This window comes from Mus caroli, chromosome 1 (assembly GCF_900094665.2).
Source record: "Mus caroli chromosome 1, CAROLI_EIJ_v1.1, whole genome shotgun sequence".
NCBI classification, from domain to species: Eukaryota; Metazoa; Chordata; class Mammalia; order Rodentia; family Muridae; genus Mus; species Mus caroli.
This window is the reverse complement of record NC_034570.1, coordinates 100,835,373-100,847,247: the sequence shown is the minus strand read 5'-3', so window position 1 is coordinate 100,847,247 and position 11,875 is coordinate 100,835,373. Positions and strand designations below refer to the sequence as shown.

The following is an 11,875-nucleotide window of genomic DNA, read 5'->3' as shown; positions in this document are numbered from 1 at the left end:
TAAACATAAATAAATCCTGATCTAACCAAAAAAAACAAAAAAAAAAAAAAAAAAAAAAAAAAAAAAAAAAAAAAAAAAAAGATAAAATAGTACATTTAGTATCTTTATACAAATACAATATGTTTAATAGATGTATCTGTCCATACCCACTACTCAAACTTTTCCTCCACTCCTTCCAGTAGTTTAAGAAAATGTCTCCTGAACCCGCGGTAAATGCCTAGGGTGGTAGGGTCCATTGAATGAGAATGGACCCCATATGCTCATGTATTTGAATACTGAGTGCCCAGTTAGTGAACTCTTTGGGTAAGATTAGGAGGTATGAACTTGTTTGAATAGGTTTGTCAGTGGGGGTGATTACTAAGGTTTCAAGAACCCATACCAGACTCTGTGTCTCTACCTCCTGCCTATGAATTAGGATGTATCTCTCAGCTACTTCTCCAGTACCATGCCTGCCTGCAACCTACCACACCCCTCATCATGCCAATAAGTGACTGACTCTGAAGCTGTAAGCAAGCCCTAAAGAAAAAACAGGCAGTATTGCCTTGAACTTACATTCAATAAAATCCTAAACAAATCACTGTAAAGTATTTTCATAAGAACGCCTTCCAAGTTTCAAGAAAAACAAATGATATTTATGGCAGAACTTTAACCTTTCTCCATTCAATGAATGATTATAAACTCTCCAAAGTCGAAATCCTGTATATCAATGTTAAATGTTCCAGTTGAGTTCAAAAAGAAAATTTTTTAGGATTTTGTCATATTTCCTAATAATAAACAGGATGAAAGTTATATGCTTTATATTTCCTTCTACAAAAATATTTATATTTGCTCTATAAATAAAGGTTTAAAATTATGTCATAATTTCTGAAGTAGAAAGGGAATACTTGCGAAATATTTTAAGCAACTGTGAAATAAAACAAAATTAAAAGCATAAAACCTTAAAAGTGTATCATTAATGAATCCTATGTGGTCTTAACCTTAGATTAAGAAGCAAACACAGCTAACAAATATTGAATGCAGATGAAATAGTCCTCCCTTGGGAATTGTCACACTATCGTTTATCCAATAGCAAGTCTCAAATAGAGATTCATAGAATTAACATTTTAGAATTTAGTAGATTGTATTGATATAGTTAGAAATACATACTTTTTGATAAAGAAAAAAGGGGTTATGGGTTCTAGAAAGAGCAGGGGTTCATTGGAGTGATAGTGGAAGGACAGGGACAGGGGGATAGGATGTAATTGTTTTAATTTCAGGAAATTTTGAATTACAATATTTGTCAAGGAGTGTATACCTAGTGTTCTTCAGAAGGGATTCTTCTGGATGGTCTTCACAAAGACATGTGGACAAGCAGACCATTGAACATACCAAGCCAGAGCATCTAATATCATTCTCTGAGCATGGTTGCATTGTTATTCAGTTTTAACCCTGTAAAGAAGGACAAGGAGAAGCTAGTTATGACTGCATATTATTTATGCCTACCTAAAACATAAAAATCAATAAAAGTCCAACTTAGTATTAAAGATACTAGTTTACGCATATGTTATATATGTGAATATCAATTATATTTTTAAAAAGATATAGTTTTCATAAATTTAAATTATCTTTTATATCTTGACACAATTATCATGCAATACTTTGGTGCTTAGTCTGCATGTGTGTGTGTTCTTTCATTAGTTTCTATTGCTGCTAATATTTTTTTACTCCATCATAGTTTTGAAGAATACACATATTAATTTTGACTATATTTGTTGGGTCTTGCTGTGTGTCCTAATATGTGGTTGATTTTGTAGAAAGTTCCATAGGCTGCTGAAAGACTGTTTATTCTTTAGTGTTTGAGTGGATATTTGTGTAGATGTCTCCTAGGTCTATTTAATTCATGACATCATTTAACTCCAATAGTACTCTGTCTGGCTTTTGTCCAGATGATGTTTGTATTGCTGATAGATTTACAAATGTTGTGTGGAGAACATATATCAAAAATAAATATTTAATGGATTTGTTTTTATCGTCTTCAATTTCGTCAATTTCTGTCTATATGGCAATATATGCACAAGAGTACAAGTGTCCATCAAAGCTGGACGATGTAAGCCGATACTATAGATATAGATTTACAGATAATTGAAAGCTGCCTAATGTTAATGCTGAGAAATCAACTTAGATCCTCTAAAGAGCAGTATGTACTCAACCTTTGAGCCATAACCCTAGCCTCTAAAAATGGTTTAAAACGTATTATAACTATGTCTGACAAGGCATTAGATGAAAATTCCTTATATCACAACTTGGTATTCATAAACTTTACCCAGAACCAATAAATAAATAAATAAATAAATAATAGAATGATGATTAGTGAAAAATTGCCTTATAGTTTGTGCACATTTTTAGCTAATTTAACATTTTGCTTTTAGTTTAGGGGTAAGAGAAAGTTGAAGATCACCTTGCTTTTTGTATCTTCCAGATGCCAAAATTGATTACAGGAAATATTGGCCTTTTGGTCTCTATTATCACTTAGGCAAAGTTTCTTAATTCATAGAAAATTATACTTTTGCCCTGTACCTTTTGTTCTTAGAAAGAGGGAAGACAATTAAATATTTAAAATTAATTCACAGATTACATTAGTAGAAGAGAATCTTCTAGGTTATCAAGTTGGAAGCTACTTAGTATCTACAAATGCATCAACTTAGATCCTCTAAAGAGAAGTATGTACTCAAACTTTGAGCCATAACCCTAGCCTCTAAAAATGGTTTAAAACGTATTATAACTATGTCTGACAAGGCATTAGATGAAAAATTCCTTATATCATAACTTGGTATTCATAAACTTTACCCAGAACCAATCAACTTGTAATCAAGTGCAAAATAAGTACATTCTTACAAATATATTTCCTTCTATAATCTAGCCAGTAATAACTAATTGACCAGGTTTGGATTGCTTCTGCCAGAGACAGTAGTTTTTTATGCTTACTGATACTAATCATTAAGTAATACTTCTTCAATGAGATTAGGTTATTCCAGTTTTGGTTTTATGTTGAGTTTAACTTGGACTTGAGTTTTGTGCAGGGTGAAAAATATGTCTTTATTCATTCTTCTACATGCAGACATCCAATTAGAAAAGCACCATTTGCTGAAGATGCTTTCTTTTTTCCACTGTATGGTTTGGGCTTCTTTATCAAAAATCAAGTATACCTTGGTCTGTAGATTTTAACTGGCCCAAACTTGAGACCCATGCCATGGGCAAATACCAGTCTCTGACACTATTAATGTAACTGTTATGCTTGCATACAAGAGCATGTTGTCCTCTGAGAGGCTCCATCCAGCAGCTGATCCAGACAGATACAAACATCCACAGTCAACCAGTGGATGTAGCTTGGGGATTCTTATGGAAGAATAGGAGGAAAGACTGCAGGCCTTAAGGAGGATAGAAACTCCATGGGAATACAAAGAGAGTCAGCAAACCTGGACCCTTGGGACTCTCAGAGTTTGAAGCACAGACCAAAGAACATTCACAGGCTAGGCCTAGGCCTCCCTGTACTTATGTAGCAAGTATACAGCTTAGTCTTCATGTGGGTCCTGAACAACTGGATCAGGGGCTATCACAAAAGCTGTTGCTTGTCCATGGGATATGGACATATCTTCTAGCTAGACTGCTTTTTCTAGCCTCAGTGGAAAAGGAAGCATCTAACCTTAATGAAAACTGAACTGCCAGGGGAAGGATAGCCAGCCAGAACCCCACCTGCTCAGAAGATAAGGGAAAGGGGATGAAAGAAGGGTTGTGGGAGAGGTTGAATGGGAAGGGGGTAGTAAGTGTGATCTAATGTGAATAACTAAAAAATAAAATAAAATTTAAAAAGAAATAAGAGAAAAAAGAAAGCATTTTAATTATTATGCTCAATAAAAGCAAAGTTAAAATTCAAAATAAAAAAGGGAATATATCTAAGTGAGGTCAAATTTTCTATTGCCCTATTTCTAACAAAAATGAACATTAAGAGAACATAAATATATCCTGTAGTTTAAAAGATAACGACCCCCCCCCCATTGTCTGAAGCATTTGGATCCTTAGTCCTCAGTGGATGGCAGTGTCTAGTAAGCTCAAGAAGACAGATGAGGCCTTGCAGAATTTAAGTCATTTGAATGTTGGTGGCTTACACTGAAAATGTATCTAATAGCCCACTATATAACTTATGGGCTACAAAAATTAAGAAATGATCCCTTACATTTTGTACTTCACCACTTTCCTAGGGGCAGACTTTGAAATTCCAAGCCATGATCTCCCTGTCTCATGCTTGTGGTTGAGTATGAACACAGTCCTCTTTCTATACCTACTGTAAAGCCTGAAGCTTGCTGGCAATCTTCCCCACGGTGATGGGCTATCATCCCTCTGGAATGGGGATAGTTTATGCCAAAGAAACCATCTCCCCTCAGTTTCTTTGGTCATGGTCTTTTATTCCAGCAACAGAATAGCACCCAATGCAGCATGTAAAGTTAAAGGTTGGTGTGGTTTCCATCTGGAAGGTTGCTACAAGTCAACGCATGTTTATTCCTCCAGTAAGTCACATCTAGAGAAGACAGCTGTCACATGTACATTAAGAGAAAAATTCATTCTAACTACTCAGGTAAGATATAGTGCCCAACTTTATCTTTTATATATTCTAGATTAATTTGTTCCCTTAAAGATTAGTACCTCAGACCTCCAAGTCAAAATCCTTCCTTCATTTTGAAACTTAAAATCACAAAAGTCATGTTTTATTAATATATCCTGGAATAATGTATCCTGGTTGCAGACAACACTGACAATAATATAGTGCCTTGGTAGTTACAGTAAACATAAGGCTTCCAGAAAGACTGAAGAGAAAATGTTTATATGGAAGCTAGTTGAACCAAAGTTCAACAGGTGGTAACATAAAAATACCTCAGAATTGAACTCTTATGAATGTAGGTGGCTTACACTAAAAATATATCTAGGACACCACTAAAACATTTGGACTACAAATATAAAGAAGGGATATCTTATGTTTTAGACTTCACCCCTGTACTGGCTAGTTTTGTGTCAACATGACACAGCTGGATTTATCACAGAGAAAGGAGCTTCATTTGAGGAAATGCCTCCATGAGATCGAATTGTAAGGCATTTTCTCAATTAGTGATCAAGGGGGAAAGACCCTTTGTGGGTAGAACCATCTCTGGACTGGTAATCTGGGGTTCTATAAGAGAGCAGGCTGATCAAGCCAGTGGAAGCAAGCCAGTAAAGAACACTGCTCCAGGGCTTCTGCATCAGCTCCTGCTTTCTGACCTGCTTGAGTTCCAGTCCTGACTTCCTTGGTGATGAACAGCAGTATGGAAGTGTAAGCTGAATAAACCCTTTCCTCCCCAACTTGCTCCTTGGTCATGATGTTTGTGCAGGAATAGAAACCCTAAGACAACCCCTTTCCTCTCCTGTCTTGCTGCAGTGAGATATGACAGACACATAGCATGATTCCCTCAAAGGCATGTAACAATCAGGGCTTTTTTTTTTTTAATGACTTTAGTCTTCCCAATATTGTACTTGATTTCAATATACTGTGATCACATTCATGCCCACTCTTGTCTTTAATCTTTCTCATGTACCCAGCAACTATTTTCTTCTACCAAACCACTCCTCCTCCTAAATGTTTATCAGCTAGTTGCTGCCACAGGCCCTATACAAGCAACCAAAGTTGCTGCACCTGTGCATTGTTAAAGTCAATATCATACCAAGGACACAGCACCCTCTGTGCTATTCTATCCTTCAGCTCTGATAGTCCTTCAGAATCACTTCTGCATTTTTTCCTCATTAAGGAGGGAATACCAAAATTTTAGTTCAAAACAAAATGTTAGCTAGCAATTCAAAATATTTGCTTTCTTGCAGATGTCTGAGTTTCCTTAAGAGCCAAGTGTAATGGTCAAATGTCGATATACAAATCAAAATTTTATTAGAAATCTGTTCCACATTATTATTTATTGTTATTTAAAATCATTTTTTCTACTCTTCTGCTGCAGACCGGGTACTTTGACCTGGCCAATGTCAAGTTCAGCAAGTCTGCCAATAGCCCAGATGGAAAGAAACTTCCCTGCACCTTCTGCCAGCTCATCTTTAACCCATCTTCAAGGTGTTCAACACCATCATGAACTTCAGGAAGGAGGAAACAACCAAGCTGATTGAAAAGCTGAACATCAAGCTAGACAGAGAGGATAAAGACAAGGAGGGCAAACTATTTCTCAAGGCTGTGATGCACCTCTGGCTACCCTCAAGGGACACCCTGCTGCAAATGATCACCATCCACTTGCTGTCCTCTGCCACTGCACAGTTGTGAGCTGCTGTACAAGGGGCCATCTGATGATGAGGCTTCATGGGTATTAAAAGCTGTGACCCAAAGGACCCCTTAATGATGTACATTTCCAAGATGATGCCAACCTCTGACAAAGGCCGTTTCTATGCCTTTGGTAGTGTTCTCTGGGTTGGTGTCCACATGCTTGAAGGTCTGGATCTGGGAAGAAAGAGGACCTGTTCCTGCAGCCTATCCAGAGAACTATTCTGATGATGGGCTGCTATCTGGAGCTGATTGAGGATATACCCTGTGGAAACTGTGGGGCTGGTCTGAGTGCACCAGTTCATTGTGAAGAGCAGGACATCACCACCTTTGATCACCACATTCACAATATGTGAGTGATGAAGTTCAGTGTCATCCCTGTTGCCAGGGTGGCAGTGGAGGCCAATAACCCAGCTGACCTGCCCAAGCTGGTGGAGACTGAAGCAGCTCGCTAAGTCTCACCCTATGGTGCAGTGTATCACTGGAGGTCAGGAGAGCACATCATTGATGGTGCCTGTGAGCTGCACCTGGAGATCTGCCTTAAGGACCTGGAGGAGGGCCATGGCTGCATCCTCATGAAGAGATCTGACCCTGTAGAGTCATACCAGGAGACAGTCAGTGAATAGTCTAATGTTCTGTATCTGTCCAAGTTCCCAAACAAGCTCAGCTGGCTGTACATGAAGGTCTGTCCCTTCCCTGACTGCCTGGCAAAGTACATCACCAGGAGTTCAAGGTGCGTGCCTGCTACTTTACCAAGAAGTATGCCTGGGATGCTGCTGAATCCCTCAAGATCTGGTGCTTCAGACCTGATGGCACTGGTCCCAGCTTTTTCACCGACATCAACAAGAGTGTGGAGTACCTGAATGAGATCAAGGACCGTGTGGTGGCTGGCTTCCAGTGGGCTACGGAGGAGGGTGCTGTTTGTTAGGATAACATCCATGATGTGCGATTTGATGTTCATGATGTGACCCTGCATGTTGATGCTATCCACCCGGGAGGTGGCCAGATCATCCCCACAGAACACTATGCCTCTATGCCAGTGTGCTGACTGTACAGCCCTTTCTCATGGAGCCTATCTGGTGGAGATCCAGTGTCCTGAGCAAGTGCTGGGTGGCATCTACGGTGTCCTGAACAGGAAGAGTGGCCATGCATTTGAGGTGGCCAGAACTCCCATGTTCGTGGACAACGCATACTTGACTGTCAATGAGTCCTTTGGCTTCACTGCTGACCATTGATCCAAAACTGGTGGCCAGGCCTTCCCTCAGTGCATGTTTGACCACCGGCAGATCCTGTCTGGGGACCGCTTAGACAACAGCAGCAGTCCAGCCATGTGGTAGCTGAGACCAGCAAGCACAAACGCCTGAAGGAGGGCATACCAGCGCTGGTCAACTTCCTGGGCAAACTGTAGACAGCCTGATACACACGCTGCACAGTTCCCAACCATCAGAAGACACCTTGAGACTGTCCCCACGGTGCCCTCTGGAGGCTGCTGGGGCCACCCTGACATCACTCAGCACTCATACTTGCTACCAGTTTTATTTATTTCAAAATTACAAGGCAGTGGAAATTGCTCTCTGTAGGCTCTGGCAGGCCTTGGATGGGCGAGACATGGCTCTTAACCTTTTCAGAGAGAAACAGGAAGATGTCCAAAAGGCTAAGTAAATGCACTCAGAGGTTAAAAAAATAGATACAATAAAATAAAACCATTTTTTCTAGATTCTACGATGTCAAGAAATAAAACAACTTCTTTTCTTAAAATAATAATTTTCCACATAGGCCCTTATTTCAGAGTTGACCCTACTTAATATAGCTCACATATTGTATTCGGTCTGTGATTAAGCAAGCTCATTTTTTGTGACTGCAAATAATTCATAATCTTTAAACTTACCAGTTTTAATTACAAACATAAATGTTTAGAAAATGATGTAAATATGATTACATTATGTTGGGGTATATGAATCTTCTACACCTATATGTCAGAAAAGATAAGACAGGATGATAAAGCTATGTAAGCAATAGGAGAGAAATTTATATTAACAATTTACATTCAGGACACTTAATTTAATATTAAACATTTTGCACATATATTTTACTTATTAGTGTGTAAATCCACAATGTACTAGATACCAATTTTGTGAATAGAATATATGTGAATCTTATCTCAAATATGAAAAAATAGCAGATGATATTATTTTAAATAACATCTTTAAATGGATCTTCATTTCCTACTTGATAATTATGTAAATGCATGGTTCACCAGTTTTGGATCAATGGTCAGCAGTGAAGCCAAAGGACTCATTGACAAGCATTTTTCAAAAGGAAAGATCAGCAGCATGCGTCTAAGTTTCTGTGTACTAATTGTGTGGATATTTTTAAATCACTAGTGGAGTTTTCCTTTAATTAATTTATGAAATTGGAGGCATATACAGACCTAACAGCCTTATGTAGTATGAATAAAGTTCCCAAAATATAACTGTATACATAGATGGGCCAAAAATGTAGTATATCTTGAGTAAGCAATACAGCACTTATCAGTGGATCATATGATTTTTTTTCATTATTTTACATGCACAATGAATTTTCATCATTTGCCAGCCCCATTCCTCTCCTTTATCCCACTTCTTCTAACATTTAAAGGTCATCATTATTAATGATTTTTGTTTCTCTACATTGTATCTAACTCTTGGGATTCTCCATTTGGGTACAGGCAGGAGTGTGTGTGTGCGTCTGTTTCAGATACAGTTTAGAGTATGACACTGATTAGATCTCAGTGGCTTGCCTTAGCCTGAAGCTTTCCAGGATATGACAGTGCACTCGATCTATTGTGCACATGAAATAGGCAGGTATGGTCTAAATTAAAAGTATTATTACCTGGGGAAATAAAAAGGATGAGAGGATGAAGGGTGACTGTGAGAGAGACTTGAGATAGGAGTGAGGAAATTCTATTGGTGCAGAATATATAAGATATGTGTGGAGATATTTTAAGCAATTAAGCAAATTTTCTTCTTGATCATTTTTCAGACTCACCAAATTCCTTCTAGTTGGTTCTGTAGTTGCAAACACGTGCCCTGTATCATAATTAATATCTGAGCTTTCGATCTTACATAAATTGTGACCATAAAACCACAGAAAACAAAGTCAGTAAAGGTCAGAATATTCCAGAACAAAGGAGAAGGGAAAAAGGAATGAATTGAAGATACGTATTAGTCTTTTAATCACTAAAAACAAAATATAGATAATGCAAATTTCCTCAGTGCTCTCACCTATCTGATCATAGCTATGCATGTAAGCACACAAACCACAAATGTGCACATAGACACTGGCACAGGCTGTATGCAATTAAGAACAAGAAGGCAATAGAATATTTAGAGATCAAAGAGAGAATAACAAACAGAAGAAAATGTGCCTTCCAATTCTGCACCTACAACACACCCATTCTTCTTCCTGATTGAGGTGGGGTGGGGTGGGAAGAAACATGAAGAGTTGTCTGCAACAATTTATTCCCAAAGGATGCACTAAATTACCACCTGATTTATCCTTTGGCTGCTGCACTGCAAAGTTGAATCTTGGTATTGCTAGCTTAGCAGGTATAATTCAGCCAGTGAAACACTTTATAAAAAACACAGCAAGAATAGCCTGTTGACATTGGCCCCTGCCCTGCATGGGAAGCAACTGGCAATTTTGTAGTTCAATATGGACAAAGCTTTGTCCACAGCCGTAAGACTGCTCTCCTTCATGATAAAAACTCTGTTAGCAAAAATTAATGACAAAAGAAATGGACCAAGAGGCTCAAACATTCTGTTCTCTCACAAACTGAAAGACTTAACTCTGGTTTTTAATAATCCTCCATCGTGATATTTTCTGTCATATTTCTCCTTGATATTACATATTAAATAGAACACTGGTTTTTACCCATAGAAACCATGTGTAAACTTGAGCTATACCTCCAACCAACCTGCAATCATGATTTTAGTGAAAGCAATTTTCACAGAGAAAATCTCATTATCCCTTTAGAGTGATGTTCCTTCATATATATGCCACAATATTCATGTGCTGTATTTTCAGAAAAAATACATAATTGGCAAATATTCTATACCTTTAAATTTTCAGTTGACATTCATAACACCTATAATAGTGTGTAATGTGAACTAACATTTACTAGTTTACTTTCAAATGTTCTCTACTTCAGTGCTGGAGGCACTGAAAGTGACAGGTATCATTTTTTAAAACATCTAAATACCATTCTGCAGGTATATGATCCATAAATTAAGTATTACAGTTGTTCACCCAATTAAGTTGTACATAAAACGCATCTATGAAATACAAATATGCAGATTTTGCCCCAATATAAAGAATAAAACAAAGTATGATTAAATTTTAAAATATGAGTAAATAATACATTTTCATTATTGTATCTCTTTCAGAAAAACTTTGACATTGATATTTCAATGAAATATTTAACATTTATTCATGTGATTTTGAAATTAACTCAAACTTATGCTATTTATAAAAATTTGAGATCCCCATCAGCTATTTTAGCTGTTCTGTGGTATGAGTTAGGAAAGACATGCTCTATACTTGATCATATTTGCTTCTAGCATCTGAGACTCAATTATGGAGACAAATATTGTATTATGTTTTCAAGCAATAAACTATCTTTTATTGTCTGATCTAGATCCTGTAACATCTGCTAGCCTCAATAAAATAAGCCTTTATTAATTGTATATATTAATATAAAATAAAATAATTTTTCAGACTTCAAGTGATGAAGATGGAGTTATGAAAGATATACTGAGAACTCTAGATTATAGGAACTAGAGATGAATATGTTACTATTATTCTGCTAGACACAATATCAGATAACCACATATGTACTTATCTATGCACTCACAGTTAGAACCTTCATCATAAAAAGCTTCTTCTTGCAATAGATTATGACTGATACAGAGATATAATGATGCTTAACATCAGAGACTTTGAGTTTCCTTTTTAAATAGATCTACTATATTATACTCACCTTCTCAAGGATCAAGGTTCATCTCTTATGAGAGTTCTTAAATATCATAAGATACTGGGGTACTGAGTGACTACAGCAAATCAATATTTTTGAGACATGGCAAAGTCCTTGCATCCATGAGCTCACAGAGGGAGTGACACACAAGACCTATGCAAGGTCAATTTAGCCAGTATCCAAACATGAATGGAGGATTGACTTCCAAATCCCATAACCAGCTGGAGAGCTATTTTCAGATGATGACTCCAGATGATGTAGTCTAGTGAGACAAGGACTAAAGGTCACCTGTTCTTACTCGAGTTATAGGAGAAGTAACCTTGCCATTGGTTATTTCAGATCTTGATAAGAAGTACAAGAATTTATAAAATGTTCTTCAGAGATGCAGAAACTCGAAAAACACCCATGATATAGCAGATCACTTTACATTCATGCACATAGAGATGGCACAAAAAAGACATGGTGAGTTTAAACAGCACAGCATATAAATTTGGGGTGGAAAGTTGGTGATAAAAGTTGAACAAAAGTAAATGAAGTGG

General features: G+C 37.3%; 1 pseudogene; it reads left to right on the top strand.

The window, feature by feature from the left end:
• The first annotated feature begins 4,466 nt into the window (after positions 1-4,466).
• Positions 4,467-7,733, top strand: LOC110295844 (annotated as a pseudogene).
• Positions 7,734-11,875: the final 4,142 nt, after the last annotated feature.